The 6,087-nt window shown below is 34.1% G+C and overlaps 1 long non-coding RNA gene across 1 annotated transcript in view; it reads left to right on the forward strand.

The window, feature by feature from the left end:
- Positions 1-5,287, forward strand: part of LOC130452510 (uncharacterized) — a 153,482-nt gene extending 148,195 nt beyond the window's left edge. The window contains exons 3-4 of the long non-coding RNA XR_008910976.1: positions 3,625-3,810; positions 3,866-5,287. This is a non-coding gene — a long non-coding RNA (uncharacterized LOC130452510). The remainder of the gene's footprint in view (positions 1-3,624; positions 3,811-3,865) is intronic.
- The last annotated feature ends 800 nt before the right edge of the window (positions 5,288-6,087 follow it).

Consider the following 6,087-nt stretch of genomic DNA (forward strand, 5'->3'; position numbering starts at 1 on the left):
TGGAGCAGGTTCTCGATTTTCAGTCAATTGTTTTTTCGTCGACTTTCAGTCGAAGATCATCCAGTACAACTTTGTTGATTTTCTTCAGCATTTCTGGAGTCCATAACTCATTTGGTAGATGTCACGGCCTCGTTTAAACCACCTCGTTTCACCTATAATAGAATCTACTGAATCTTTTGTATTAGTTGAGACAACGCCTTTCGAATAAAACGATAAAACCTAACCTAACCAATTTTTTTCATGTTTACAAATTCATTGGAAACGTTCACTATTAATAGCTGTCAAACAAATAGTAAACAACATGGCGTCTTCAAATTTGATTTATATGCTGTGTAGATTGTGTACTTTCTAATACAGTGACAACTACCGCCATCTCTAGGTCGGGGCCCTTTTGGAACCACCATCTTATTATTTGGAAGGGTCAAAAAGATAGACTTTCACTGGAAAAAGCTTGTAGACTTAAAAGGAGATTATTCTGATGAAACAAATGGTGAATAAGAAGATTATGAAAACTTTCAATGACGATTATCGCCATATCTAGGTCGGGGCCCTTTTGGAACCACCATCTTATTATTTGGAAGGGTCAAAAAGATAGACTTTCTCTGGAAAAAGCTTGTAGACTTAAAAGGAGATTATTCTGATGAAACAAATGGTAAATAAGAAGATTATGAAAACTTTCAATGACGATTAACGCCATATCTAGGTCGGGGCCCTTTTGGAACCACCATCTTATTATTTGGAAGGGTCAAAAAGATAGACTTTCACTGGAAAAAGCTTGTAGACTTAAAAGGAGATTATTCTGATGAAACAAATGGTAAATAAGAAGATTATGGAAACTTTCAATGACGATTAACGCCATATCTAGGTCGGGGCCCTTTTGGAACCACCATCTTATTATTTGGAAGGGTCAAAAAGATAGACTTTCACTGGAAAAAGCTTGTAGACTTAAAAGGAGATTATTCTGATGAAACAAATGGTAAATAAGAAGATTATGAAAACTTTCAATGACGATTAACGCCATATCTAAGTCGGGGCCCTTTTGGAACCACCATCTTATTATTTGGAAGGGTTAAAAAGATAGACTTTCACTGGAAAAAGCTTGTAGACTTAAAAGTAGATTATTCTGATGAAACAAATGGTAAATAAGAAGATTATGAAAACTTTCAATGACGATTAACGCTATATCTAGGTCGGGGCCCTTTTGGAACCACCATCTTATTATTTGGAAGGGTCAAAAAGATAGACTTTCACTGGAAAAAGCTTGTAGACTTAAAAGGAGATTATTCTGATGAAACAAATGGTGAATAAGAAGATTATGAAAACTTTCAATGACGATTATCGCCATATCTAGGTCGGGGCCCTTTTGGAACCACCATCTTATTATTTGGAAGGGTCAAAAAGATAGACTTTCTCTGGAAAAAGCTTGTAGACTTAAAAGGAGATTATTCTGATGAAACAAATGGTAAATAAGAAGATTATGAAAACTTTCAATGACGATTAACGCCATATCTAGGTCGGGGCCCTTTTGGAACCACCATCTTATTATTTGGAAGGGTTAAAACGATAAACTTCCACTGGAAAAAGCTTGTAGACTTAAAAGGAGATTATTCTGATGAAACAAATGGTAAATAAGAAGATTATGAAAACTTTCAATGACGATTAACGCCATATCTAGGTCGGGGCCCTTTTGGAACCACCATCTTATTATTTGGAAGGGTCAAAAAGATAGACTTTCACTGGAAAAAGCTTGTAGACTTAAAAGGAGATTATTCTGATGAAACAAATGGTAAATAAGAAGATTATGGAAACTTTCAATGACGATTAACGCCATATCTAGGTCGGGGCCCTTTTGGAACCACCATCTTATTATTTGGAAGGGTTAAAAAGATAGACTTTCACTGGAAAAAGCTTGTAGACTTAAAAGGAGATTATTCTGATGAAACAAATGGTAAATAAGAAGATTATGAAAACTTTCAATGACGATTAACGCCATATCTAGGTCGGGGCCCTTTTGGAACCACCATCTTATTATTTGGAAGGGTCAAAAAGATAGACTTTCACTGGAAAAAGCTTGTAGACTTAAAAGGAGATTATTCTGATGAAACAAATGGTAAATAAGAAGATTATGAAAACTTTCAATGACGATTAACGCCATATCTAAGTCGGGGCCCTTTTGGAACCACCATCTTATTATTTGGAAGGGTTAAAAAGATAGACTTTCACTGGAAAAAGCTTGTAGACTTAAAAGGAGATTATTCTGATGAAACAAATGGTAAATAAGAAGATTATGAAAACTTTCAATGACGATTAACGCCATATCTAGGTCGGGGCCCTTTTGGAACCACCATCTTATTATTTGGAAGGGTTAAAACGATAAACTTCCACTGGAAAAAGCTTGTAGACTTAAAAGGAGATTATTCTGATGAAACAAATGGTAAATAAGAAGATTATGAAAACTTTCAATGACGATTAACGCCATATCTAGGTCGGGGCCCTTTTGGAACCACCATCTTATTATTTGGAAGGGTTAAAACGATAAACTTCCACTGGAAAAAGCTTGTAGACTTAAAAGGAGATTATTCTGATGAAACAAATGGTGAATAAGAAGATTATGAAAACTTTCAATGACGATTAACGCCATATCTAGGTCGGGGCCCTTTTGGAACCACCATCTTATTATTTGGAAGGATTAAAAAGATAGACTTTCACTGGAAAAAGCTTGTAGACTTAAAAGGAGATTATTCTGATGAAACAAATGGTGAATAAGAAGATTATGAAAACTTTCAATGACGATTAACGCCATATCTATGTCGGGGCCCTTTTGGAACCACCATCTTATTATTTGGAAGGATTAAAAAGATAGACTTTCACTGGAAAAAGCTTGTAGATTTAAAAGGAGATTATTCTGATGAAACAAATGGTGAATAAGAAGATTATGAAAACTTTCAATGACGATTAACGCCATATCTAGGTCGGGGCCCTTTTGGAACCACCATCTTATTATTTGGAAGGGTCAAAAAGATAGACTTTCACTGGAAAAAGCTTGTAGACTTAAAAGGAGATTATTCTGATGAAACAAATGGTGAATAAGAAGATTATGAAAACTTTCAATGACGATTAACGCCATATCTATGTCGGGGCCCTTTTGGAACCACCATCTTATTATTTGGAAGGATTAAAAAGATAGACTTTCACTGGAAAAAGCTTGTAGACTTAAAAGGAGATTATTCTGATGAAACAAATGGTAAATAAGAAGATTATGAAAACTTTCAGTGACAAATTTCATTAAAAATGAGAAAGTTTTTTATTCATGTCGTCCTGCTGAGCTCTGTAATATCTCGCCCTAAGCCTATTAAACAATTTAATAGGGGCTCAATACGTGTAGTTCCCCATCAAAAATTCAAATAAGGACACCAGCTGGTTTGGTATCCAGTTGGTCATTGTTGAGTAAATTAAAAAATCCTTTTTGCTCGGGATACGTATATTCAATGAATTTTATTATAATTGTATTACCAAATCTATAAATAATACAGGATAAATCACAATTATCTATACAAAATCGAAACGTAGCTTTTTACTGAATAACCATAAATGTTTACATTTCATTCGACATAAACGTTTCAGTCTCCGGTCGTCAATAGAGTAGCTGCATCGGACAGGACAGGAAATACCCTCCTACTACCGCCCTTCATCCCTCCTGCTGATATCGCCGTTCATATTCCTGCTATTGCTGTTCTCGGAACTGATTGTGACAACCAGTGGTAGAACCGATAAAACATCGAGTATTTATGGTTTATACAAGAGAATAATGTATTAAAAAACTTCCAGTTGATAGTCAATGATTATTTACTTCTTTTTTTTTTAGAAATAATCATTTTTGGAACATCGCTGATCAAAGGGAATTGGTTGAATCTGAGGAGGGTTGAGCGCTAACATTTTTTCGATTTCTTAACTGTGCCCCAATACTTTTTACAACCCTTTAACGACATATTTATTATTTGATTTCATGTCGTAGCTGTACATAAAAGTACGGGTCTTCTCGCGTATATATACAAAGCGTTTCCTACTTACACGCCACTGTTTGAATGAAAATCACACTGTATCAAAAAAAAGTATTCGAAAAACAGTTGAAAGTGAAACAAATACACAGGAAACTTCTGGGAAATTAGAAAATGTACGAATAATGTTATAGAAATATGTGAGTTAAATCATTGACGTCTTCGAACTGTTTCCGGTTTCTGCCGGGATATTTTGGTTTAACTATATATCTAGTTTTATTTATAAACTGATTAATTTAACGAAATATAAAGAAAATGAGTTCGTTGGGAGAAAAAAATAATTATTCAGGAACTAGAAATAATTAAAATTGTACAGGAAATGATTGGAGTTTAATTAAGTAGAATATAATCGATAACAACAGGTAAAAGATAACTAAAAGTTGATATAAATATGATTAACTTGAGTTGCAAATGGAGAAAAATGAATTCGGGTTATGGAGTGGCCAGTTTACAGTCCTGACCTACATCGGATAAAATATTTATGGGATGAGATAAAAAGAAGAATTCTAACTCGACATCCCATCCCAAACTCGATCCCAGAACTTATTGTTGAAGAAGAAGAGAGTGAGAGTTAGAGTTGTCGACTATACTGGTTTAAACGATATTATACTACTAAATTATACTTTTTACTGTTGAACAGAACAGAAGAATATAAAATAATGTTTGTAGTCACGCAAATTTATTCTTCACTTTGAGTTTATGAACGAATCTGTCAATGTCAAATATTCTGTCATTCATTGACAGATATGCGAGTGTGTGCGTTCTCAAAACATAAGTTTCGTGTCATCGAAGTCTTCGGTTACATTTGATCATCAATTATAGATAAACTGAGTTTGTATAGACTCGATATTGGTTTGAATGATTTATATTAAGAATTAACAAATTTTAAAGTTATTTATGCAAAAATATGAGTACTGGCCAATACTGAAGCTATTTATGAGGATTTAAAACCGTAACCAAAATTGTTTCATATCTACTTAAAATTGTGGTGAGACGTTTGGAGTTTTTATGAAAGATTGTTAATAAGTGAGTTATTCGAGAAGCTCTAAAAAATATGTATAAGGTTGGAATTCAGTATTTTCGCTTTTTATTGATAGAGAACTTGCTCGGAAAGGTTTATTGATAATCCAAGGTCTCACACATATTTGGCAACTCCAAACCAAACGATCAATTCTGATGGTTTTTATCAAATATTAAAGAAACTAGATGAAGTAATCGAAGAAAAATGGTCAGAATTGTCGAATCGGAAAGATTTAGTGATAATCCAAGGTCTCAAACATCTTTGGTAACTGGTGGGAAACTATTGCACCTTGACTGTGGTTTTTAAGCTACTTCCAAGTAACCAAACGATCAATTCTGATGGTTTTTGTCAAAAATTAAAGAAACTAGATGAAGTAATCGAAGAAAAATGGTCAGAATTGTCGAATCGGAAAGATTTAGTGATAATCCAAGGTCTCAAACATCTTTGGTAACTGGTGGGAAACTATTGCACCTTGACTGTGGTTTTTAAGCTACTTCCAAGTAACCAAACGATCAATTCTGATGGTTTTTGTCAAAAATTAAAGAAACTAGATGAAGTAATCGAAGAAAAATGGTCAGAATTGTCGAATCGGAAAGATTTAGTGATAATCCAAGGTCTCAAACATCTTTGGTAACTGGTGGGAAACTATTGCACCTTGACTGTGGTTTTTAAGCTACTTCCAAGTAACCAAACGATCAATTCTGATGTTTTTTGTCAAAAATTAAAGAAACTAGATGAAGTAATCGAAGGAAAATGGTCAGAATTGTCGAATCGGAAAGATTTAGTGTTAATCCAAGGTCTCAAACATCTTTGGTAACTGGTGGGAAACTATTGCACCTTGACTGTGGTTTTTAAGCTACTTCCCAGTAACCAAACGATCAATTCTAATGTTTTTTGTCAAAAATTAAAGAAACTAGATGAAGTAATCGAAGAAAAATGGTCAGAATTGTCGAATCGGAAAGATTTAGTGATAATCCAAGGTCTCAAACATCTTTGGTAACTGGTGGG

This window comes from Diorhabda sublineata, chromosome 1, assembly GCF_026230105.1.
Source record: "Diorhabda sublineata isolate icDioSubl1.1 chromosome 1, icDioSubl1.1, whole genome shotgun sequence".
NCBI classification, from domain to species: Eukaryota; Metazoa; Arthropoda; class Insecta; order Coleoptera; family Chrysomelidae; genus Diorhabda; species Diorhabda sublineata.